A 25,903-nucleotide genomic window follows, 5' to 3' on the forward strand; every position below is an offset into this window, starting at 1 on the left:
CTTTGCCCTGACATTTTTTCAACAACAGATTTCTTAAGAACTGTGGAAAACACTGCTACCAAATGCTCGTCTAAATTGTTCTGTCTCATTTGGACACGAATGTCATTTTCATATAATTACATTGAGCATTAGATATCATGCTTTCTGAGGTTAAGAGAGAAAACTAGATAAATCTAATCTATGAAGGAGTTCCAAATTAAATATACTCAGCATAAAGTGAAAATTTCAATATAAAAAGGTGAACTTCTTTCTCTAATTGCAATTTATCTATTTGTTCTCATACCATTTATTGAGTGTTTACTGTGTCAGAACCTGTACTAGAAAATGTATATGTGTTACCACACAAAGGGATCAGCTCAGAAAAGTGAGATGACATGTAGTCACATAAATAAAGGCACAAACAGAGATTTAATTCAGGTCTTCAGTTCAGTCACTCAGACGTGTCCAACTCTTTGTGACCCCATGGATGCAGCATGCCAGGCTTGCCTGATCATCAACTCCTGGAGCTTGCTCAAATTCATGTCCATCAGGTCGGTGATGCCATCCAATCATCTCATCTTCTGTCGCCCCTTCTCCTCCCATCTTCAAGCTTTCTCAACATCAGGGTCTTTTCCAATGAGTTAATTCTTCGCATCAGGTGGCCAAAGTATTGGAGTTTCAGCTTCAGCATCAGTCCTTCTAATGAATATTCAGGACTGATTTCCTTTAGGATGGACTGGTTCAATCTCCTTGCAGTCCAAGGAACTCTCAAGAGTCTTCTCCAACACCACAGTTGAAAGTATCAATTCTTCGGTGCTCAGCTTTCTTTATACTCCAACTCTCACATCCATACATGACTACTGAAAAAACCATAGCTTTGACTAGACGGACCATTGTTGGCAAAGTAATGTCTCTGCTTTGTAATATGCTGTCTAGGTTGGTCATAGTTTTTCTTCCAAGGAGCAAGCATCTTTTAATTTCATGGCTGCAGTCACCATCTGCAGTGATTTTGGAGCCCCAGAAAATAATGCCTATCACTGTTTCCATTGTTTCCCCATCTATTTGCCATGAAGTGATGGGACTAGATGCCAGGATCTTAGTTTTCTGCATGTTGAATTTAAGCCAACTGTTTCACTCTACTCTCTCATTTTCATCAAGAGGCTCTTTAGTTCTTTGCTTTTTCCATAAGGGTGGTGTCATCTGCATATCTGAGGTTATTGATATTTCTCCCAGCAATCTTGATTCCAGCTTGTGCTTCCTCCAGCCTGGCATTTCCCATGATGTATTCTGCATAGAAGTTAAATAAGCATGGTGACAATATACACCCTTGACATACTCCTTTCGCTGTTTGGAACCAGTCTGTTCTTCCATGTCCAGTTCTAACTGTTGCTTCATGACCTGCATACAGATTTCTCAGGAGACAGGACAAGTGGTCTGGTATTCCCATCTCTTTAAGAATTTTCCACAGTTTGTTGTGATCCACACAGTCAAAGGCTTTGGCGTAGTCAATAAAGCAGAAGTAGATGTTTTTCTGGAACTCTCTTGCTTTTTTGATGATCTGATGGATGTTGGCAATTTGATCTCTAGTTCCTCTGCCTTTTCTAAATCCAGCTTGAACATCTGGAAGTTCACGGTTCACTTACTGTTGAAGCCTGGCCTGGGGAATTTTGAGCATTACTTTAATAGCGTGTGAGATGAGTGCAATTGTGTGGTAGTCTGAACATTCTTTGGCATTGCCTTTCTTAGGGATTGGAATGAAAACTCATCTTTTCCAGTCCCGTGGCCACTGTAGAGTTTTCCAAATTTGCTGGCATATTGAGGGCAGCACTTTAAAGCATCATCTTTTAGGATTTGAAATAGCTCAACTGGAATTCCATCACCTCCACTAACCTTGTTCGTAGTGATGCTTTCTAAGGCCCACTTGACTTCTCATTCCAGGATGTCTGGCTCTAGGTGAGTGATCACACCATTGTGGTTATATGGATCATGCAGATCGTTTTTGTATAGTTCTTCTGTGTATTCTTGCCACCTCTTCTTAATATCTTCTGCTTCTGTTAGGTCCCTACCATTTCTGGCCTTTATTGTGCCCATCTTTGCATGAAATGTTCCCTTTATATCTCTAATTTTCTTGAAGATTAATCTTTCCCATTCTATTATTTTCCTCTATTTCTTTGCACTGATCACTGAGGAACGCTTTCTTATGTCTCCTTGCTATTCTTTGGAACTCTGCATTCAAATTTGTATATCTTTCCTTTTCTCCTTTGCCTTTCACTTCTCTTCTATTCACAGCTATTTGTAAGACCTCCTCAGACAACCATTTTGCTTTTTTGCATTTCTTTTTCTTGGGGATGGTCTTGATCACTGCCTCCAGTACAGTGTTACAAATCTCTGTCCATAGTTCTCCAGGCACTTGTCTATCAGATCTAATCCCTTGAATCTGTTTGTCACTTCCACAGTATTATCATAAGGGATTTGATTTAGGTCATACGTGAATGGTCTAGTGGTTTTCCCTACTTTCTTCAATTTAAGTCTGAATTTGGCAATAAGGAGTCCATGAACTTATATGCAGAGTACATCACGAGAAACATTGTGCTGGAAGAATCACAAGCTGGAATCAAGATTGCCAGGAGAAATATCAGTAACCTCAGATATGCAGATGACACCACCCTTACGGCAGAAAGCAAGGAAGAACTAAAGAGCTTCTTGATGCAAGTGAAAGAGGTGAGTGAAAACGTTGGCTCTAAACTCAACATTCAGAAAACTAAGATCATGGCATCTGGTCCCATCACTTTATGGCAAATAGATGGGGAAACAGTGGCTGACTTTATTTTCTTGGGCTCCAAAATCACTGCAGATGGTGACTGCATCCATGAAATTAAAAGATGCTTACTCCTGGGAAGGAAAGTTATTACCAACCTAGACAACATATTAAAAAGCAGAGACATTACATTGTCAACAAAGGTCCATCTAGTCAAAGCTCTGGTTTTTCCAGTAGTCATGTATGGATGTGAGAGTTGGACTATAAAGAAAGCTGAGCACCAAAGAATTGATGCTTTTGAACTGTGTTCTTGGAGAAGACTTTTGAGAGTCCCCTGGACTGCAAGAAGGTCCAACCAGTCCATCCTAAAGGAGATCAGTCCTGGGTGTTCATTGGAAGGACTGACGTTGAAGCTGAAACTCCAATCCTTTAGCCACCTGATGCAAAGAGCTGACTCATTTGAAAAGACCCTGATGCTGGGAAAGATTGCAGGCAGAAGGAGAAGGGGACAACAGAGGATGAGATGGTTGGATGGCATCACCAACTCTATGGACATGAGTTTGGGTGAATTCCGGCAGTTGGTGATGGACAGGGAGGCCTGGCGTGCTGCGGTTCTTGGGGTCGCAAGGAGTCAGACACGACTGAGTGATGGAACTGAACTGAACTGATCTGAGCCATAGTTAGCTCCCGGTCTTGTTTTTGCTGACTGTATAGAGCTTCTCCATCTTTGGCTGCAAAGAATATAATCAGTCTGATTTCAGTATTGATCATCTGGTGATGTCCATATGTAGAGTCTTCTCTTGTATTGTTGGAAGAGGGTGTTTGCTATGACCAGTGCATTCACTTGGCAAAATTCTGTTAGCCTTTGATCTTCATTTTGTACTCCAAGGCCAAATCTGCCTGTTACTCCAGGTAACTCTTGACTTCCTACTTTTCCATCCCAGTCCCCTATAATGAAAAGGACATCTTTTATGATGTGTTAGTTCTAGAAGGTCTTGTAGGTCTTCATAGAACTGTCAACTTCAGCTTCTTCAGCATTACTGGTTGGGGCATAGACTTGGATTACTGTGATATCGAATGCTTTGCCTTGGAAATGAACAAAGGTCACTCTGTCGTTTTTGAGATTGCATCCAAGTACTGCATTTCAGACTCTTTTGTTGACTATGATCGCTACTCCATTTCTTCTAAGGGATTCTTGCCCACAATAGTAGATATAATGGTCATCTGAGTTAAATTCACCCATTCCTGTCCATTTTAGTTCACTGACTCCTAAAATGTCGACATTCACTCTTGCCATCTCCTGTTTGACAACTTCCAATTTGCCTTGATTCATGGACCTAACATCCCGGGTTCCTATGTAATATTGCTCTTTACAACACTGGACTTTACTTCCATCACCAGTCACATCCACAACTGGGTGTTGTTTTTGCTTTGGCTCTGTCTCTTCATTCTTTCTGGAGTTATTTCTCCACTGATCTCCAGTAGCACACTGGGCACCTTCCAACCTGGGGAGTTCATCTTTCAATGTCCTATCTTTTTACCTTTTCATGCTCTTTATGGGGTTCTAAAGGCAGGAATACTGAAGTGGTTTGCCATTTCCTTCTCCAGTGGACCATGTTTTGTCAGAACCCTCCACCATGACCTGTCCATCTTGGTTGGCCCTACATGGCATGGCTCATAGTTTCATTGAGTTAGACAAGGCTGTGGTCCATGTGATCAGATTGTTTAGTTTTCTGTGACTGTGGTTTTCATTCTGTCTACCCTCTGATGGATAAGGATAAGAGGTTTATGGGAGAGATTGACTGAGGGGGAAACTGGTTCTTGTTTTGATGGGCAGGGCCATGCTCAGTAAATCTTTAATCCAATTTTCTGTTGTTGGGCAGGGCTGTGTTTCCTCCCTGTTGTTTGACTGGAGGCCAAGCTGTGGTGGAGGTAATGAAGATAATGTCAACCTCCTTCCAAAGGTCAAATGCAGGCACTGCTGCACTCAGTGCCCCCAACCCTGCAGCAGGCCACCATCAACCCACGCCTCCGCCAGAGTCTCCTGGACACTCAGGGCAAGTCTGGGTCAGTCTCTTGTGGGGTCATTGCTCCTTTCTCCTGGGTCCTGCTGTGCACAAGTTTCTGTTTGTGCCCTCCAAGGGTCTGTTTCCCCAGTCCTGTGTAAGTTCTGGCATCTCTATGGTGGGGTTAATGGTGACCTCCTCCAAGAGGGCCTATGCTATACCCAGGTCTGCTGCACCCAGAGCTCCTGCCCCTGCAGCAGTCCACTGCTGACCTGTGCCTCCTCAGGAGACACCCAAACATAGTTCTGTCTCAGTCTCTGTGGGATCTCTGGGTCCTGGTATGCACAAGGTTTGTTTGGGCCCTCTGAGCATCTCTGGCAGGTAAGAGGTTTGATTCTAAACATGATTTCGCCCCTCATACCATCTTCCTCAGGCTTTTCCTTTGCCCCTGGACGTGGGGTATCTCTTTTTGGCGGGATCCAACATCCTCTGGTCGATGGTTGTTCAGCAGCGAGGTGTAGTTTTGGAGTTCTCACAGGAAATGAGTGCACATCCTTCTACTCTGCCATTTTCCAGGTTAGGCAGCAGCCGCTGTTGCTCCAGGGATCAGGAACAACTGCACAATGAGGTCGCCGTGTTTCCTCTCAGTCTTTCAGGTGGGGTGGGCAAGTGAGGGGGCGGTGAGAAAGGTATGCGATGCCCCCACTGCCGGACTCTTCTCTGGCCACAGTGGCTCATTGCCTCAGCGGGCTGCCTGCTGGCCACAGCTGCGTCCAGGACATGTCAGTCTGCCACCACCGCCCAGGGGCACTGACCCTGGTCAGTCTTGGCCATGGCTCGGGAGAGCATGGATGGGCTGCCCGGTCCTGAACTCGGAGTCTATGTATGTATTTAACAAACATTATTGCAGCACAGTGCCAGACACTGTTCTAGGGACTTTATGAAGAGTAACACATCAAATCCTCAGTAATTCCAGATCGTCTGAACCATGTACAGGTGAGTTCACTCACTCAGAGGGAAATTAAATGAATAATGGAGCTGGAATTCAAACCCAGGCCATCAGACTCCAGAGTCCATGCTTTGCACCACACTAGATGGCCCCGTCTGTCCTAAAGGTCTTGTTACCCCCAGCACTGGGCGGCTTAGGAAGGCAGACAGACTCATAAGAACAGAAATGGAATGAGTTAAGGACTGGCGTCAACAGCAGTGGCTATGTAGCATTTGGAACTCTGTCATATTGCCTGAAAATCCAACCCAGTGCCTTCAGAAAAAAAGGAGGAGAGGGAATTTATTGTATCATGCTTTGGACTGAATTTTATATCCACAAAGCTCATATGTGGAAGCCCAGTGTGACTATATTTGGAGATGGGGCCCTTAAGGAGGTAATTAAGGTTAAGTGAGGTCATAAGGGTAGGTTTCTGGTATGATGGGATTAGTGTCCTTATAATAAGAGACACCAGAGACCTTTCTTTTTCTCTCCCTCTCCTTCCCCACTTCTACACACACACACACACACACACACACACACACACACACACACACACACACACACACACACACACACACACACACACACACACACACACACACACACACCCCAGCATAGAGGCTGCCTGTAAACCAAGAGAAAAAGCCTTTGAGTGACACCTTTGCTGGCACAGCACCTATTTCCCAGCCTCCAGAACCATAAGAAATAAGTTTCTATTGTGTAAGTCACCTAGTATATGGTATGTATTTTGTTATGGCAGCCTCAGCAGACTAAGACATATTATGGCTATGAAAACTCCTAGGACTAATCTAGTTCAGACACAGATGGACTCGGGGGCTCAAATACTAACACAATACTGGCTCTTGCGCTCTCACTCTCTCTCGCCCTCCCTCTATCCCTTCCTGGCCACTCTTGTTCTGCTTTCCCCTGCATGGACTTTATTCTCAATTCAGCACCCTCTGTGTGTTCCCAGCCCTCAGGCTGACCTAACAGCTCTCGGTTACTAGCCAGTCCTAGTGATTTGGGCGCATGATCCCAATGAAATCCCAGTGAGAAGAATGCGTCTCTCTTCACCCACAGCTGTGACAAAGGGTTGCAATCAAGTCCTGCTGGGCTTGCTGGGGTCAGATACTACCCCCGCCACAATCACTATGAATTGGCTAAACCTGAGTTACCTATCTTCCCCCGGAGCTCACAGCCTCGGGTCCTCCCCCTTTGAACTCTGCGGGCTGTACCTGGAGGAGCCTGAGGGCCCAGGAGGAAATCAAGATGGCCGCACGAGGCGAGCGGAGGGACGCAGACGAGCAATGCCAGAAGTCCACCACCGGGTTCGTTATTAACCTCCTTGGTCACTCAGAGGCTATGCATTGAAATGACGAGAGTTTGTAAAAACTAGATGCCAGAGGCTCATCCTCAGCCATTCTGATTAGACGGCTTCTGGCTAGGGCTCTGGACACCAGGGCTCTACTCTGAGACACCGTTCTTTTTCCATTTTGTAGCTTAATGTTGAGATATGTTTTTAGCTACAAGTGATTGGGACCTAACAAGAATGTGATATTGTGATTAAATACGTGTTTGATCTTCATCCCTATTTCTGGCACAGAGCTCCAAAAACCCTTGAACGTCTTAAGTGATAAGAGTGATAAACGTGTCTTAATATTCTTTTTTGTTTTGGAAGGTATACTTTTTTAATGCATATTTATTTACTTTTTGTTTGTTTGGCTGCATCGTCTTAGTTGTGGTGTGTGCTGCTGCTGCTGCTGCTGCTGCTAAGTCGCTTCAGTCGTGTCCCCGACTCTGTGCGACCCCATAGACGGCAGCCCACCAGGCTCCTCCATCCCTGGGATTCTCCAGGCAAGAACACTGGAGTGGGTTGCCATTTCCTTCTCCAATGCATGAAAGTGAAAAGGGAAAGTGAAGTCGCCCAGTCGTGTCTGACTCTTCGCGACCCCCAAGGACTGCAGCCCACCAGGGTCCTCCACCCATGGGGTTTTCCAGGCAAGAGCACTGGAGTGGGGTGCCATTGCCTTCTCCGTGTGGCATGTGAGGTCTTCATTGGGTCCTGCAGAATCTTGTTGCTGCACAGTCTTCTGTAGTTGAGTCATGCAGCTCCAGACTTCAGAGGCTCAGTAGCTGCTGCTCGCAGGCCTAGTTGCTCTGTGGCATATGCGATCCCAGTTCCCTCCCTGACCAGGGATGGAACCTAAGTCCCCTGCATTGTAAGGCAAATTCTCAACCACTGGACCACCAGGGAATTCTCGAGGTATCTTAATATCCCTAGTAACCCCCTTTCAACCACACAGTGAGTTTATGTTAATATGATCCCTGGTCCCTTCTGTAAGCACTTAAGGATGCTGTTGGTTGCCTGGGGAACCAACCAAGTGATTAGAGGATTGGAGATTTCAATCCCACCCCACCTCTGGGGAGGAGAGAGGAGAGGGACTAGTGGGTCATTCAATCACCAGTGGCCAATGATTTGATCAATCTAAAGCCTTCTTTGAAACAGTGAAGATAGGGTTTGGAGAACTTCTGAGTTGGTGAACACTTGGAGGTTTGGAGAGAGTGAGGCCCTGAGAGAGGGCATGGAAGCTCCACACCATTTCCCCATACCTTCCCCAGTGCTGCCATCTACCTGGCTGATCCTTAGCTATTCCTTTTAATGATAAACCAATAATCTAGTGAAGGGCTTCCCTGGTGCCTCAGGCAGTAAAAAATCTGCCTGCATTACAGGATACACAGGTTTGATCCCTGGGTTGGGAAGATCCCCTGGAGAAGGGAATGGCTACCCACTCTAGTATTCTTGCTTGGAGAATCCCATGGACAGAGGAGCCTGGAGGGCTACAGTCAATGGGGTCACAAAGAGTCGGACACGACTGAGTGACTAAGCACAGATGCACAATCTAGTGAGTAAATTGTTTTTCTGAGTTCTGTGAGATGCTAGTTGGAATCTCCAATCTCTAGCTGGTTGTCCAGAAGCACAGTTAACACCTGGGCTTGTGACTAACATCTGATATAGGAGAAGATGGTTTTGTGGGACTGAGCCCCTAATCTGTAGGAGCTCATGCTGTTCTCCAGGGAAGGTCAGAATTGAATTGTAGGCTCCAAAGCTGGTGTCAGAGAATTCCTTGTTAGAACTGTCCTGACCACACACACACACACACACACACATGCACATTAGAATTGGTGACCAGAATTTTTGGAGAGACTTCCAATTCAACCACTTTTTAATGTTTGTGTAAAATACTCCTACTAAAATGTCAGTGTGTACCAAAAATGGCATTCTTTTTCCTATAAATTAGCAAGTAAAAGAAATAAAATTGTCCTGTGAGAAGCAAATTGTAAGATACACAATCAATGGATTAGAGTATAAATCTGCAGAGCAAACTAAAGGAGCAGAATGGAGCCTGAGGTAGGCAGGACAACAAACATGCAATGCATACTCTTATTTGACTTTTGTAAAACTTATTTGACTTTTGTAACTTGTCATTTATATGTGGTGCTGAAAATACTCACTTCCAACAGGAAGAAAACTACATTGTATTTTTCATCTGCATGCAACTTTCTCCTCCAAATATTGATCACTGTTCAATTTGCTAATTTTAACTGCCACTGGTAGATATCATTTCTTTGTTTCTGGATTTTATTTTGTTGAGTGTGTGAGAAATAAACATGGAACAAAATCTAAATGAAACAAACAGAGTAAAAAGGCAGAGAAGAAAGAATACAGAGCTTGGGAAGACTGGGAAACCCCATTCTACTGAATTTCCTAGCTGAAGAAGCAGCTGGGATAGTCAAAGAAAAAACAGAATGCATCCCATTGGGGATAGCAGTTGTTCAGTTTGTGGAAGTGCCCATATATGTATGAATATGTGTATTAACAGAAGAGTGAGATCTTACTCTGAAACTGCTTGGGGAAAGAAATGGAAGTGAGCATTCAAGTTGCATGAGGAAGAGAGTTGTGATACCCTCTTAGTAGCAAAAAATAATTCTGGCCTACTTTTCAGCAGAAATGGAGTTTGGTTGAGTGAATAAAGTTTAGCTCATAGAAGCACCATAAAACCAGATAGCCAGGCTTAGAATGTGGACAGAAACAAGGTCAGACCAGACCAGAATCGTGCTACAAGCCAGTGAGATGAGATCATCGCTGCTGCCTTCATGGGAATCTGGACCGTGCATTCGGCTCGCCCAGCCCCACACAGAGTGTCATTGCCACATGCCTGTTTTACACATAGTCAGTGTAAACAGTGACTTCATGAACAGCAACTCCCACTTATAAAGAAAGTTAATTGTAACCAAACTGTATTTAATTTCTCTTAAACGTGTACAATTTACCACATGCAATACAAATGAAAATGCTTGCATTTTAACACCCAGTAATTTCACTTTGGAGTATGTGTCCTGGCAAAATGCACTGAGTATACACAAGGATCTCCACACCCAAGAATCCTCTTTGGGAAATAGTCAACCTCAAATTTTTTTTTTTTAATTGATGCCATAAGTGCAGATTTTAAAAAATGCTTAGAAACTACCAGATGGCCAAAGCTGGGAGAGAGAAAAAATAATTTCTAAAAAATCAGTCTGAATCAGAAGAGAGGTTCCAAATATTTTCAGAAGCCTAGAACACTAGGGTAAACCCCACAAAATGGAGTATAACAAAGGTAATTTTTTTTTTTTTTTTTTGCTTCACCTTTTAATAACCAGCTGCGTTGAGTACAGAATAAAGCAGGCTTGACTTGTGGGGCTATTTCCTGAGAAAATAACTTGAGAAGTTTGAGTTGACCACAAACCTAAATGCATGTTATATGACAGCTATAAAGTAGCTCTGCCCTTAGGTTACACCCAGCCTCCTGTTCAGTTCAGGAGAAGGGAAATTGACAAACCCGGGAAGCCCTCAAAGAAGTGAGATGAAGATGAGAAGTGAGCTACATTATATGAAAAAGAATTGAGGGAAACATTAATATTTAGGCTGAAAACCAAGAATAAGGGAAGCTGGAACTCTCTTCTAATATTATATGGAAGGCAGAAAAAACCCTTAAAACCACAGAATTTCAGCTAAACATGATCTGTATTCCTCTAGGGGATAAAATGTAAGCAAGTATATAGAAATTACATGAATATGGATTTTGTTTTATATAAGAACAAACTTTCTAGCATCTGTAGGTAGTTTAGTAAGTGAGTAAGTAGTTTAGTAAGTTAGTGAGGTTCTCACCACTGGAAGTAATGATGGCTCTCTTTGAATTCTGTTGGGTGAGAGATTTTAAATGTTTAAACTTTACTTCTTAATACTCTTTTGCATTCAAATTGTTTACTTTTCAGATAAGGAAACAGGCTTTCAGAGCAAAGAAAAAAGAATACTAATAGCTTGGTGAAAGTACTATGTTTAATACCTAACTGATCTTAATCAGAAGCCTATGAGCTTAATTACAGAATAACCTAGTTTTTGTCTCTCCTTTTTGTCCTACTCAGTGGGGCTGTTCCTTTCCCTGTTTGGATAGCATCTTGGGCCAGCCTGTGACTTTACAGGTTAAATTTAATGAATAGTAGCACATTCACTTCAAATCATAAGCACAACCGAATTTGTGACTTAAAACCTCCATTACTGTGTTATCCTCAGAGTTTAAACTTGATTGAAAGTGAACACTCTCCAGCCTCCACGTCTCCCTTGGCCTGCTTGCCTTTGGTTGCCTACCTGCAGCACAAGAAGGCTCGTGGAAGGGGGAACAGGGGACAGAAGAGACTTTTCCCTAACAGACACTTTTATGAGACCTCTGCCTGTGGAGGAAATGGCAGCCCACTCAAGTATTCCTGCCTGGAGAATCCCCTGAATAGAGGAGCCTGGCGGGCTACAGTCCATGGGGTCGCAAAGAGTCGGACACGACTGAAGCGACTTAGCATGCAGCACGCAGGCCTGTCTTCAGGAGGTTGTGTGTGTGGGGGGTGAGGTGGGGCTGATGCTGACACATTCTCTCATGGAAACCCTTCCATCTCTGGGGACTCCCTGACAGACACCTCCACTGAACTGCTTTATCACGGTCTGGGCCCTAGCTTTGGCGGAGCCTCTCCACTCGAGCCCGAGTCCCTGCCCCAGCCAGGATAGTCATGTGTGCCTACCATCTCCTTTCCCTGGCAGACCATGCCCTCTGGTGGGATCCCTTCAAAGATAATCGCAGTCTGACGTCACAGCCATAGTTTCCACAGCTAATCCCCAGGGGTCAAAGAACTTGATACAGGGCAAGTGCTGTTACTGCCCAGAGGCAGCTCTCAGCTCTGTTGTCATCAGCTGCTCTCACTTCCTCAGGCTTGAGGTGGACCGCAGTCCCTGGGGCTGAGGAACACCTATTTCTCTCTCTCAGTGGTTCCAGGGAAGCCCCTGTCACCAGGCCTGGCTTCCAGAGGCTGAGCCAGCATGCCCCTCTGCACAGGGAGTTGGGGGAGGCAGGGAGGTGAGAAAGCTGCTCTCACCTCAGAAAGTCTCCTGACAGACCTCCAAATCCCAATCTTTTTGTTTTTTATGTCACTGCTCTGAGAGACAGAGGAGCCAAATGGGCTACCATCTATGGGGTCACACAGAGTCAGACACGACTGAAGCGACTTGGCAGCAGCAGCAGCAGCTCTGAGAGAAGGACCCAGGTAGACAGCTCATAACTTCAAAGGACTTGATTATTTTTGTTATAATTTTACATTTTGAAGATTTGTTTTACCTGGTACCTAGTATACCTTGATGCCCTGGTTAAAATGTCCAATGAAATATCCCTATTATACTCATTTATTCCCTTCACAAGCTTATTTGATAAGCCTCAATATCCCCATTTTATCAGTAGGAAAAACTGAGGCACAGAGAGATAAAATAATTTTGTCCAGTCCATGGTAATACAATTTGTAAATTGTGCATGCATGCTGTCATTCAGCCATGTCTGACTCTTTGTCACCCTATGGACCATAGCCCACCAGGCTCCTCTATCCATGGATTCTCCAGAAAGAATACTGGAGTGGGTTGCCATTTCTTTCTCCAGGGGATCTTCTGACCTAGGGTTACATGTCTCGTGTATTGGCAGGCAGGTTCTTTACCACTGGCACCACCAATTGTGAGACTGGTTATACATCCAGAATCTGCTATCCACATCTGCATCATACTGTGATGGGTAAGCAGGTTGTGTTGTGCACAAGAATCAACCTATATGTCTTGTTTTCCTTGTGGGAGCAGGAGGAGGATTGTTTGCAGGAGACCCAGGTTCAATCCCTGGGTCAGGAACATCCTCTGGAAAAGGGAATGGCAGTCCACTCCAGTATTCTTGCCTGGAGAATCCCCATGGACAGAGGAGCCCAGCAGGCTACAGCCCATGGGATCACAAACAGCTGGACACGACTGAGCAACTAACACTACTACTACTAATATTTGCTTCATAGGATCCTTGTGGGGTCAAATGAGTCACTGGATGGGAAAGAACTTTTAAAACTCACTAAGTACTGTCCACATTCAGGGAATCATTATGACTGTGTTATTCCCATCCCACAAAGGCAGCTGCTGTAGGTAAAACTGCAAGTTCATCCTCTGCCAAGGGTCCCATGACAGGGACCACAATGATGCTGTCCAACAGGCATAGCAGAAGAGAGACTGTGTCCTGAAAATCATTTAAACAGAAGGAAAGGAAGCATAGTTAAAACAAAACCTTCAGAAATGGTGTTGTAGGGCTGAGACAGAGCCAAGCTGAGAAAACTTTGGGATACTTTCTTTGCTCTTGAGAACGATTCTAAGGCTTGAAAATCAGCCAGGTGGAGAAAAAGGGAGTAAGTTCACAGCAGACTTCACAGCAGAAAGAGAAAAGCACAAACTCACAAATTTGGGGAAAGTGAGCATAACAATACAGAAAAGTATTTTAAAATCCACTCAAAAACTGACCAGAGATTCTAAGCTATGGCTGGATGTTTGCAAACACAACAGCTGCTGCATTCCACAGTCTAGAAGGGAAATAATGGAAACTTTCTTTTCTCTTTTCCAACAAGACACAACAAAAGCAGAGCTGATGTAATTAATGAAAAAAAGATGGCTATTTAAAACAGTGAAGGCACTGAACAACAGAATGGAATGGAAATGAGGCCCACATTTAGGGACAGTTCGTTATTTATCTGCTGTTCTTTTAATGCACACTGCGTTCTACTAATATTCCCCTCTCCAGGGAGACTACCAAACCAGGTTGGTTAGCGATACAAGCATGAGAAGTTAGATGCTATGATATAAGCAGCGGGTGGATGGAGTTATTTCTTGAATATTAATTAAAGTAGTCCATCCAACTTGAAGACTCTTACAATTGAATACTTCAACTTAATGGATCTGTTTTCAAATTCCCTTTAATGGCCCTTCTGTGACCATAATATCTACTTTTCCAGACATCCTAAGTAGAAACCATTATGGACAATGTATGTAAAATCCCCCAAGGATAGCATATGGAGGAGAAACTGTGGACTGCCAAATTCAGCAGCTCTGGAGAGAGTGTTTCTGAATTAAACTTGAGTCTACAGGGATTACAGTTCATTTATGACTGGCAAAATATATCTTCCCAATTCCGAAAGATAAATCCCACTGATATATATGTGGATTTCACAAGTGTTTCTCAAGAAACACAAGACAAAAAAATCTTTCCACAAAATGTAGAAGTTCTATGATATTTTGAAATTATGATAAGTCACATGTTACGTTGGCTCTCACTGTTAAATAGAGAATTTTGTAAGTGCTGTACCAACTCTGACCTGAGGAAACTTGGTTTAGAAATTTCATGCTGAGATGTTACGGTAAAATGACTGTTTTGAAAAACTTAAAAGGACTGACAAGGCAGTGACTATAGTCTTTGGTGTTTTAAAGATAAATTTAAAAATTTCAAAAGTTTGGAGAGGAGGGAACCAGAGTATTGCAAACTTTTTCTTTTGCCAAATAAGACCAGTTTTAATTTTATTTTTTATGAAAAAGATAATAGATATTATTGATAGCACAGACGCAGAGTTTAAAGTGCAGTTCCTTAAATTACTTAGCTTCATGAAAAATCATCCTGGTTTATCTTCATGTTCTGATTTCATTGTGGACCAGGGAAAATACTGTGGCAAACCAGAGCTGGTCTGTGAAGCCACAGTTGAAAACCACTAGCTTGATTCACTTCATTAGAATGAGCTGGTTCTCTACCCTAAGCAACCATTAAAATCTAATTCAAAAGCTTTCAGCATCCAGCAAACTCCTGTAATTTAGCACAAAGTGATTAAATCTTCTAGTGAATGTTTACATTTATGGTGAATGATATTTTATTCTGTATCCATGCAATAAATTTCTTGGGATGCTATTTATTTTTTAAATTTCCACTTTCAAGGAGCTGATATAGCTAGAATTTTAACCATCTTTAAATATTTAAGACTATTATTTTAACTCAAAATGCTAGTAAACTTCTAACTTACATGCACAGAATACTTATTCTTATCCTGAATAGAACTTTTTTTTTTAATACTCTTTTTTTTACCCTAACCCTAACCAAGTTAGGCCATGAACTCCAAGAATCTACTAAGATGGCTTGTTTATTGACACTGGCTTGTATTCGTGTTGGATGTTTAATATTAAATTCTCCTATAAGCAGAGAATTAAGAAATTGTATTATTTAGTGATTTTTGATGTTGCAATATTTCTAAATGGGATTTGGAATTATTTTAAAAGAACTTAATTTTATATTAATTCTGGTGGAGTAGCTTTCCACTGAAAATGAAAACTCTAAAAATCAAGTCTTACTCAGTACCTACTTTTGAAAAACTTGATTTGGGATCCTTATATTCAAGAACATGTAGTTCTTTTTCCTACCTGTTTGAAAATTAATATTAGCACCTTGACACTTTAAGGAGAAAGAACTGGTTAAATTTTCCCTCTAGCAAGGCCCTTGAGCAGTCTTCTTGAGGCCAAGGAAGGAGAGTATAGTATTCCCTCCCTACCCTGTTACTCTAAAGACAATGTACTCTTTTTTTTTTTTTTTTTTTACAATAAACATTTATTAAGATGTAATTTTCACAATATTTTAATTGTTTTGAAATTGGTCTACAAATATCTCTACATAACACCAAAGCCAGTGATTTAATAAATAAGAGAAATGTACGGATTGCTTTGCCAAAAAAATAAGCCTTATACATTTATGCTTATTTATGATATTTGTAGAATCAGTTTCCCAAGCTCATGAAACTAAAGTGAGCACACGCCACATAGGCACACGCACACACCACTATATTAAAATCAGATGGATTCAGAGTATCAAATTAAATGCCATGTAAAATGTATAACCAGATACACGAAATGTGAAGTTGACTCATGAATACACTGTGGATCATGGGTACCATACCTCACAAATATAATTTCCAGTTGAGAAGAGGGAAATAAGTGCTAAGCTGGATTTTAAGTGAGCGCTAATCACCACCACCATCACAAAGAAATCAATTACAGTATTCAAAGAGTTAACACACATGCGGATATTAAATTGACACTACAATAAAATCTTTAAATCTGCAAAAAGACATTAGAACATATGGTTGATAACACCACTAGCTGCCACAGATTTTCAGTAGATGGTGCAAAGGGCAATCAGGTTTTCATACCACCACCAGGGAAATACTGGTCCTGGTCTATCTCCTACTTATCAAGGAATCAGTGAAGAGCAGAGTGCAGATTTCAATAGGCTGGACAAGCTTTGTTTATTCCAGATCCTATTTATCACATTGATGGTTGTCCAAGTCTAATTTGAAGGCTACTGTGTTAGATTCTGCAAAAGTATATGCTTCTATTATTCACAATAAGGAGCAAAGGTTGAAGTACTCAAATGGCCATAAATAAAAATGTTGCAGAATAGTGATATATTATCCAAAAAAAGCTGGGGGAGGCGGGTGACACCTTTAGGTCTTGGAAATTCCTTCTATTTTTTTGGCCATGCTATTTGCCCCATCAGGGATTGAACCCATGTCCCCTGCATCGGAAGCATGGAGTCTCAACCACTGGACTGCCAGGGAAGTCCCCAGAAATGCCTGTTAAAGTGAGCTAGATGATGGCTGTGTGTGTGCTCAGTTGCATCCCCTTTGTGACCGCATGGACTGTAGCCTACCAGGCTTCTCTGTCCATGGGATTTTCCAGGCAAGAATATTGGAGTGGGTTGCCATTTCCTACTCCACAATGTACTCTTAAATTTAATCCATTCACACAAACTAAGTCTAAAATCCCAAACCAGGTAATCCATACCTCCCACCCCCCCCAAAATCCCATAGTAAATTAATCTGAATCCTTGAAAGAAAGTAAGGGGAATGCTAATGAAGAGACTCTCACTTTTTTACTGGCATCAGTTCATGAGTGTTTGAATTTTTATTTCACAACAAGCTTGTCTTCCTTTTGTAATGAGTAAAAATCTATCAAGAATTGTTTTTGAAATCTGTGTTTTCCTGATTCTATAAAAATTATTCTTTTATTCTCAGGAATAAGTAAAACGGGTGGGAGGTGGAGGTAAAAACCCAGAACACATTTCTTGAACTACAGAATGATTGAATATAGAATTTGGAACTGCATCAAAGCCAGCAGAGATCTGTTATTTTTTCTAAACATTTACTTTTCAATTCATGCTGCTGCTGCTGCTAAGTCGCTTCAGCCATGTCCGACTCTGTGGGACCCCGTAGACAATAACTGCCAAAGAGCAGCTGCCATTTGCTGAAGTTGTTGAAGTTTGGCTACATTATCTGAGAACCAGTAGAGGTCGCCATCAACCACATTCTAGCACTTTCGGGAGAGGGAAAAAAAAATGTTTCCTTAGTAAAAAATGCACAACAGGGTCAGAAGTTTTCAATATGAAGCTTTCCTCTTGGAAGCTTCGCATAATTGACTCAATACTCAACTCAGAGAAAAAAGTATAAATAAAAATAATAGATACAAGATGTTGGTGTTATAAAACTTCAAAAATTAGAATTTCTTAGAAATTACATTAAAAATTCTTCTAGTTGATTTAGTTAATACAGATTCTTCTTTATGTTAAAATATTGGGACAAAAACCTCAACAAGTTATCAAATCTCAATATGGTAAAATCCGTAGATTTGTAAAATGAACATGGTCTCTATCACTATGTTTGGAACTTTTAAAAGTCTCAAATACTTTTTTTTGCCCCAAAATATCCTGTGACTTTCATTCTGTATGTTAGGTTTTTTAATGTATGTTTTCTCAACTAACAATACAAGTTACCATGTCATAGAGTTACTATAACTAGTGCCTATCACAGTTTACATAGAATATTGAAGCCTGATAAGTGATTATTGCTGCTGAGTTTTCCAAAGATAGTTTAAAGTTTAATTTATTTTCTTTTGAGGCTTGTTGGAGATATGGAAACAGTGGAAACAGTGTCAGATTTTATTTTGGGGGGCTCCAAAATCACTGCTGATGGTGACTGCAGCCATGAAATTAAAAGACACTTACTCCTTGGAAGGAAAGTTATGACCAACCTAGATAGCATATTGAAAAGCAGAGACATTACTTTGCCAACAAAGGTCTGTCCAGTCAAGGCTATGGTTTTTCCAGTGGTCATGTATGGATGTGAGAGTTGGACTGTGAAGAAAGCTGAGCGCTTAAGAATTGATGCTTTTGAACTGTGGTGTTGGAGAAGACTCTTGAGAGTCCCTTGGACTGCAAGGAGATCCAACCAGTCCATTCTGAAGGAGATCAGCCCTGGGATTTCTTTGGAAGGAATGATGCTAAAGCTGAAACTCCAGTACTTTGTCCACCTCATGTGAAGAGTTGACTCATTGGAAAAGACTCTGATGCTGGGAGGGATTGGGGGCAGGAGGAGAAGGGGACTACAGAGGATGAGATGGCTGGATGGCATCACTGACTCGATGTACGTGAGTCTGAGTGAACTCTGGGAGTTGGTGATGGACAGGGAGGCCAGGCGTGCTGCAATTCATGGGGTCGCAAAGAGTTGGACACGACTGAGCGACTGAACTGAACTGAAATGAACTGACTTGTGAAGAAAAGACATTATAGTTTGGAGGTAGAATGTATAGATATCTTAAAATAATAAAAACTCAGCCCTTAGGAATTCCCTGGCAGTCCAATGGTTAGGATTCAGCACTTTCATTGCCAGGGCCCAGGTTTGATTCCTAGTGGGGAAATGAAGACCCTGCAAAATATGCAACACAACCACCCCCCCCACCCGCCCCCAATGCCAGCCGGCAAAAAAAAAATATCAACCCTTTAGAAGAGAGAATAAGTTTAAGCTTGGTAATTCCAGAATGGATAAATGGGTAGATATAGAGATATATGCAACCCAAACTAGGGAAATTTTTTTCCTATAAACAGAATTTTCTCACACAGAAGTGATTACTTCAGAAGTTAATAAGTTTACCATCACTGAAACTATTCAAATGGATTAGATATTCACTTGATGAGAATGTGTTAGAGATTTAACTTCTTAAATTTGCATGAGAAACTATACTAAAGTTCTAAGAACAATTTTAATTCTTTAAAAAAAATTTTAATTGGTGATAGTGTTATATTAAAATTGTGAGATAGTAGGAAAATCCTGGGGGATGTGACAGATTAGTCTAAAACAGTTAGTGGCTTAATATGACCACTTCTTTTAAGCTCAGGCACTGGTCCAATGTTGTTTATTGATGGTTAGAGGTTGATCTTCCTTTATATGGAAATTCAGAGACTCAGCTTCTGTAGGTCTTGTGGCTCATCATCTCCCTGGGTGTTGAAGTACTTTGCTTCCAGCCACGGGAAGAAGAGAGAGAGAACAGGGAATGTACACCTACTTCTTAACTATCTTATCCTGGAAATGACACAGGGACTTCTGCTCCATATTCCACTGGCATGAGTAAGTCATACAATTCTGCGTAAATTTAGGGAAAAAGAGAGGCACAAACTTTAATGCACAGTTAGCTGTCTTTTCCACCATCCAATCCTCTGACCACTAAACATTTGTGAATACCCTTCTTCTTACCCATGAAACAAAGTCATTTTCCCTTCAAGTCAACTCAACCTTACATTCAGTAACTTCTTCATCCAACTCAGAGTTCAGAAAAATCTCTGAGTCCCCTCCATCAGGTATGGATGTTACTCTTCATCATCCAGTGTCTATGTTTGTTTCCTAAAATAGATTGCAACATTGGCTCAAATCTTAACCACTCCTTGCATCTGTATCCTTGGACACTTTACAGTGTCTGGCTCACTGTGGATGAAAATTTATACCCACCCTTTGACTCTGAGCTCAGCCACCTGATTTGCTTTGACCAGTGGGTCGGTAGAAGACAAGCTGTAAGCAGAAGTTTGCCCTTTGCTACTAACATGAGAATATGCTCAAGGCTGACCTACAGAGAGATGAGAGAGAGACATAAATGAAGCAGAGCCAGTTGGCCCATGAAGGTGTCCTAGGTCAGTTGACAGCTAGCTGAGCTTCAGGTATATGAGTAAGCTAAGTCAGGACAGAGCCACCTGGCTAAATCTCAGGTGATCATGACATAAGCAATAAAGATTTAATACTGTGTGACACTTAGGGTTGGGTAATAGTTTATGTGTGCAGCCATATTGTGGTAATAGATAACTGATACCTTTCCCATCTAGACTTTCAGCACTTAGTGCTGAAAACTTGTTTTCCTGTTTGTAGTGTGGATAATAGCTATTTCTATGCTTTTCCTAATTGGAGTGAAAATTTTTGTTGAGCTCAGTTTCATAGATCACAAGATTTAGCTAGAGAATACGCTTGAAATGATGTCAAATATAAGTGTAAATCACTTTTTATATAGTTCTTCCACTTCAACTTTTCAAATAACTTTCAGACCTCCTTTCATTCGATTTTCATAGCAATCCTGAGGTCAGGTGCGTGCTCAGCCGCCCAGTCGTGTCCGACTTTTTGTGACCCTATGGGTAGCTTGCCAGGCTTCTCTGTCCATGGGATTCTCCAGGCAAGAATACTGGAGTGGGTTGCCATTGCCTCCTCCAGATGTCAGGTAAAAAGAAGTATTTATTCTATATTCCTATCAGATCTCCATGACTGAGTGACTTGCTTCAGTGCCAATTGGATAATGACAGAACAAGACGAAAACACATTGGAATCCGTATCTCCTGGCTCTTAAAATCTGCTCCCACTGCTGAATAGGCCTCAGTAGAGAATTAAGGACAAAATTATTTTTCCATTGCTATTCTAACATGAATGTGTTTGTGATATTCTCACTTTATCAGTGGATATGTTCAAGGGACAGCTTTGTTCCTTCAAAAAGTTCTGATCTCAGCTTAAGCCTATTCTCTCTAATGGGATGCTAGCACCAATATTTTCTATATCGTTTAGGGGAGCTGAAGAACTAACTAATCAGTAAACAAGAATTGGATGCAAAGAGATTTTGGCCTACAGCAGAGTTGTTCAGCCTCAGCACTATGGATGTTGTGAGTTAGACAGTTCCCTGTTGGGGGAAGGAGAGCAGTTGCCCTGTTCATTGTAGAATATTTAGCAGAGTCCCTGCATGTACCTAATATCTGCCAGTAGCATTCCTGAAGTTATGATGATCAAAAATGTCTCCAGATATTGCCGAATAATCTCCTCCCTCATTGAGAAACATGGGTCTACAGATTAAATGCAATTAGGATTTTACAAGAGCATCAGATTCCTTGAACATGAGAGCTGACATCTAAGGCATGAGTTTATGCAAACTTTTCATTTTATAAGGTTTCATTTTATTTAACTACACCCAAGGGTTATTATACAAGGCCACAAGCCTGGTTACTGCCACATCTTTTGACACAAATCAATTCATATATGGTATATGTGCTCACCACTGCTCAGCAAGTGCAGTCATGGAGTTTTAAATAGCCCTTTGCACTTCTAATTCCTGTTCTGGGTCCAGGTAATGATTATTTATTATGATTTATTAGCCTTCCTTTGGGTTTCTATGGAGCTTGATCCTATCCAAATAAGGCCACAGGTAGGGCTTCTCTTCTCTGCCTCTAAAATTCACCCACACACTTGACCATATTTTCCATTTTTCCCCAGGCCACACCCAAGTGACAGTCTTTTTTTGTCTCTTCTCTTCAATCTGTATTTTTAGTTCTAATTCTCCAACTGTTCCCAAAATGGTGATCTCTTTGATTGTCCCTAGATATTATCTTCTTCTTATCCTTTTCCTCTTTTAGGCCTCAGGAAATGTCCTGTGCCATTACACAATTCTAGACCCCTGGATACCAACTGTCTCAAGGCAGGGTCTCCTCCAGCCAGTAGTGCCTTTCAACACAAAATCTGCATATCTCCTTTTTCATTTCCATCACCCATCCAAATCCCCAACGAGGTATTCAAAAGGCATATTTTCATCTTAAAAGACAAATTCTCTGTTTGTCCTTGGACTTCCCATTGCTCTCTCTTTGAGACACCTGTATGTACGGTTTCAGCACACTACCCTTTCCCCCTCCCTCCCTACATAGTAGCACGTCTTTTTTATCATTGCTTTGGGGCACAAGGGTGTATTTTGCATCCCAGTCCCTTGTTTGAAACATATAAATGAGCAAAACAAAATAAGCTCTCTATGAGACATGAATTAACATATTCAATCCTTTGAGAATGCTGCTCTATGAAATGGGTGGGAAACAATTATTTGATAAGGGTGCTATACTACAATGAAAAGTCCATAATTTAAAAGCTTGCTATCATACTATTTAAAGAGAAAAGTGTCAGCTATTTGTGTTTAAGAAATTGGCTCCTTTCATTCCAGCTTATCCAGAATATAATCTGGTTTCAAATAGTTATGTATTAACCAGTTATAAAAAGTTGCTACTGTGTGGAACAAAGAGAAAAAAACACAATCCCAGAGAGCACTGAGGTAAAAAGCAGTTGGACATTATAAGCTCTTATCACCTCCTTTACGACTGGTTATTCACTTTCTTTTAAAATTATCTTGGCTTATTTAAGAAACAGATGAAGGTAGGGAGAACTTTGGGAAAGGAAGAAACTCAAAAACCTCTGTTGAGATTATAGTTGGGGTAACTAAAAACAGAAAAGATTTATAAGTGAGGATGCAGTTTGATTCTGGCATAGATATAAGTCCTGAGCAACTTCCAGAAGGAATCTTAAAAAAAGAAGCTGAGCCCAAGATCTATAAAAACAAGGTGGAAGTATATGGGTATATATAGTTCTGACTGTCCCATTAGCATGCAATATATGTTAACATATATATTGAAAGGGGCTTCCCTAGTGGCTCAGAGGGTAAAGCGTCTGCCTGCAATGCGGGAGACCTGGGTTCGATCCCTGGGTCAGGAAGATCCCCTGGAGAAGGAAATGGCAAATTTAAAATTTTAATTCTCAGCTCTGATTTCAAGATATATACTTTTTTTTTTTTATTCCAGGAAAAGTAATTTCCAAGCTTGAGAGGATTCTTTTGGCTTGTTTGGATTAGAAAGGAACAGTTTTTATCATATAAACAAATAATTTTTAATGAAAACATGTTTTAAAATGTATTCATAGCTATTTATTTTTAAAATACCTACTAATGAGAATTTTATTTTATTTTTTTGAGAATTTTATATTAAACAGACACTGTATGTGGGTCTAGAAAGCCTCAAAGTGTAGAGAAAAGCTGACTGTAATCAAGTAAATTTAGGCTGTGGTTATGTGTTTGTACATGAAATTTGGTTCGTAAAATTTAGTTTGCTTGTATTCCTCTTAATGCTTCATGAAAACATGATGATCAAATAGTATAATTTACTTCTCATTTTTTAATTTATTTGTGAGTCTTGGCAAGAGGAAACATGGAACATCCAGAGCAGGGCTCTGATTCTTCACTCGAAGTGGCTGCTAGACAGCAGGAGACCAAATCAGGGACTTTTTGGCCACAACACTGCTGTGTAAACAACACACAGGACACTTTGGAGATGCCTACAACAGTAAACATTGATTTTTTTCTGATGCATACAGGGCTTGGCTGGTGTACTGTGGATCTCAGCTAGGCCTAGTTCAGTTCAGTTCAGTTGCTCAGTTGTGTCCGATTCTTTGTGTCCCCATGGACTGCAGCACACCAGGCTTCCCTGTCCATCACCAACTTCTGGAGCTTGCTCAAACTCATGTCCATTGAGTCAGTGATGCCATCCAACCATCTCATCTTCTGTTGTCCCTTTCTCCTCATGTCTTCAATCTTTCCCAGAATCAGGGTCTTTTCTAATGGGTCAGCTCTTCACATCAGGTGGCCAAAGTATTACAGCTTCCACTTCAGCATCAGTCCTTCTGATCTCCTTTAGGATGGACTGGTTGGATCTCCTTGCAGTCCAAGGGACTCTTAAGAGTCTTCTCTAACACCATGGTTCAAAAGCATCAATTCTTCGGTGTTCAGCTTTCTTTAGGGTGCAACTCTAACATCCATACATGACTACTGGAAAAACCATGGCTTTGACTATTCAGACCTTTGTCAGCAAAGTAATGTCTCTGCTTTTTAATATGTTGTCTAGGTTGTCTAGGAGAAGGCAATGGCAACCCACTCCAGTACTCTTGCCTGGCAAATCCCATGGACAGAGGAGCCTGGTAGGCTGCAGTCCATGGGGTCGCTAGGAGTCAGACACGACTTCACTTTCATGCATTGGAGAAGGAAATGGCAACCCACTCCAGTGTTCTTGCCTAGAGAATCCCGGGGATGGGGGAGCCTGGTGGGCTGTCGTCTATGGGGTTGCACAGAGTCGGACACGACTGAAGTGACTTAGCAGCTTAGCAGGTTGGTCATAGCTTTTCCTCCCAGGAACAAGTGTCTTTTAATTTCATGGCTGCCTTTACCATCTGTGGTGATTTTGGAGCCAAAGAAAATAAAGTCTGTAACTGTTTCCATTGTTTTCCCATCTATTTGCCATGAAGTGATGGGACCAGATGCCATAATCTTAGTTTTCTGAATGTTGAGTTTTAAGACAACTTTTTCACTCTCCTCTTTCACTTTTATCAAGAGGCTCTTTGAAGTTCTTCGTCACTTTCTGCCATAAGGGTGGTGTCATCTGCATATCTGAGGTTATTGATATTTCTCCCGGCAAACTTGATTCCAGCTTGTGTTTCATCCAGCCCAGGATTTCGCATGATGCACTCTGCATATAACTTAAATAAGAAGGGTGACAATATATAGCCTTGACATACTCCTTTCCCGATTTGGAACCAGTCGGTTGTTTCATGTCCAGTTCTGACTGTTGCTTCTTGACCTGCATACAGATTTCTCAGGAGGCAGGTCAGGTGGTCTGGTATTCCCATCTCTTTAAGAATTTTCCACAGTTTGTTGTGATCCACACAGTCAAAGGCTTTGGTGTAGTTAATAAAGCAGATGTTTTTCTGGAACTCTCTTGCTTTTTCAATGATCTGATGGATGTTGGCAATTTGATCTCTGGTTCCTCTGCCTTTTCGAAAATCAGCTTGAACATCTGGAAGTTCATGGTTCACATACTGTTGAAGCCTGGTGTGGAGAATTTTGAGCATTACTTTGCTAGCGTGTGCGATGAGTGCAATTGTGCGATAGTTTGAACATTATTTGGCATTGCCTTTCTTTGGGATTGGAATGAAAACTGACCTTTTGCAGTCCTGTGGCTACTGCTGAGTTTTCCAAAGTTGCTGGCATATTGAGTGCAACACTTTAAAGCATCATCTTTTAGGATTTGAAATAGCTCAACTGCAATTCCATCACCTCCACTAGCTTTGTTCATAGTGATGCTTCCTAAAGCCCACTTGACTTCACATTCCAGGATGTCTGGCTCTAGGTTAGTGATCACACCATCATCTTTATCTGGGTCATGAAGATCTTTTTTGCATAGTTCTTCTGTGTATTATTGCTGCCTCTTCTTAATATCTTCTGCTTCTGTTAGGTCTATACCATTTCTGTCCTTTATTGTGCCCATCTTTGGATGGAATGTCCCCTTGGTGTCTCTCATTTTCTTAAAGAGGTCTCTAGTCTTTCCCATTCTATTGTTTTCGTCTATTTCTTTGCATGAATTACTGAGTAAGGCTTTCTTATCCCTCCTTGCTATTCTTTGGAACTCTGCATTCAAATGGGTATATCTTTGCTTTTCTCCTTTGCCTTTAGCTTCTCTTCTTTTGTCAGCTATTTGTAAGACCTCCTCAGAGAACCATTTTGCCTTTTTGCATTTGTTTTTCTTGGGTATGGTCTTGATCCCTGCCTCC

The 25,903-nt window shown here is 41.5% G+C and overlaps 1 long non-coding RNA gene across 1 annotated transcript in view; it reads left to right on the plus strand.

The window, feature by feature from the left end:
• Positions 1–6,762: 6,762 nt before the first annotated feature.
• LOC147371331 (uncharacterized) overlaps positions 6,763–25,903 on the plus strand; it is a 51,501-nt gene continuing 32,360 nt past the window's right edge. The window contains exon 1 of the long non-coding RNA XR_015163467.1: positions 6,763–7,059. This is a non-coding gene — a long non-coding RNA (uncharacterized LOC147371331). The remainder of the gene's footprint in view (positions 7,060–25,903) is intronic.

This window comes from Bos grunniens, chromosome 5 (genome assembly GCF_055505025.1).
Source record: "Bos grunniens cultivar Pamir isolate PY7600 chromosome 5, Bosgru_T2T1.0, whole genome shotgun sequence".
Classification (NCBI taxonomy): domain Eukaryota; kingdom Metazoa; phylum Chordata; class Mammalia; order Artiodactyla; family Bovidae; genus Bos; species Bos grunniens.